Here is a 1,188-nt window from a genome sequence, read left to right on the forward strand (position 1 = left end):
CAGGGGCCCAGCACAGTCGGAGTTTTATCTCCTTTCCGCTAGGGAACGCCCGCCAGGCACTCGGCCTCCCTCCTCTCCGGCTCCGTCCTCTCCGCGCGCCGCGTGTCTCCGTACCTTAGGCTTTTACAGCTCCTCCGTGCTTCCTTCTGGTTTTCTCCTTGCTTCTTGTTGTAGGATTTCCAGTCAGTCGACTTTCCTGTAGTTCTGGGTAATGTCCATTTTATATTTTAGTTGTATTTTATTAAAATTGTTGTGTGCGGCCTCGGCTAGTTGCCTACCCGAGCAGCCATCTTGGATTCTCCTCATTACATAAATAGAATTTTCCAAATATATCTGATCCATGACGGAAATAAATTTAGGAAAGTAGAAAAACAACAAAGAGAAAAGTTGTTGAATATCTAAGAGCAGAAAACTTAATTGAGTTATATATGTTGACTAGAGAAGATGAGGTCAAAGAAACAGAAATTCCAGGAAATAAATGGAAAGAGCAAGTTGTACTTCCATGGTCTGAAGATCATCATGAGACTTTGAACTCTGCCATCATGGGAAGGTCTTCAGTCTTAGGACAGCTGGCCTGTTTGTAGTTCCCTTCACAAAGAATGTCTTCAGAGCCTGTTTGGTGTCTTTATTCCTTAAACGGTAGATGAAGGGGTTCAGCATGGGTGTGACCACAAAGTGTATGCCCCAGGCTGTGGCACTGGAGTGTTTCTCAGGAATGCTAATTGAGTGCTGACCATGGTGGCAGGTGGTATGAAGAAACGGAAAGCATGTCTGAAGGAGAGACTGAGTAGGGAATTCTATTTTTCAGAGGTGTGTGGGTAGATCTGCAAACAAAGTGACATTTGAACAGAGACCTCAAAAGTGAACAGGAAGAAATCTGAGATGTCCTAAATTAAACTCCTGAGCCAGTGAATGAGATAAAAAGATTATGGTAGTCAAATGGTGGTAAGGCAGGTCCGACCCTCTCTGGTTTGGTTCTGGGCAACCTACTCAGACTGTCAAACCTCAGAGGGAAGGTGGCGGGGGGGGGGGGGGGGGCGTATAAAGGGGGAGATCAACCAAAAAACTTGTATGTTTGCATATGAACCTAACCAGAGTTCAAGGACAACAGGGGTGTGGGGGTATGCATGGACAGGGGTTTGGGATGGAAATGGGGGGATGAGGACAAATATGTGAAACCTTAATCAA

The sequence above is a fragment of the Pipistrellus hanaki genome, assembly GCF_964339955.1.
Source record: "Pipistrellus hanaki genome assembly, chromosome: 5".
NCBI lineage: Eukaryota > Metazoa > Chordata > Mammalia > Chiroptera > Vespertilionidae > Pipistrellus > Pipistrellus hanaki.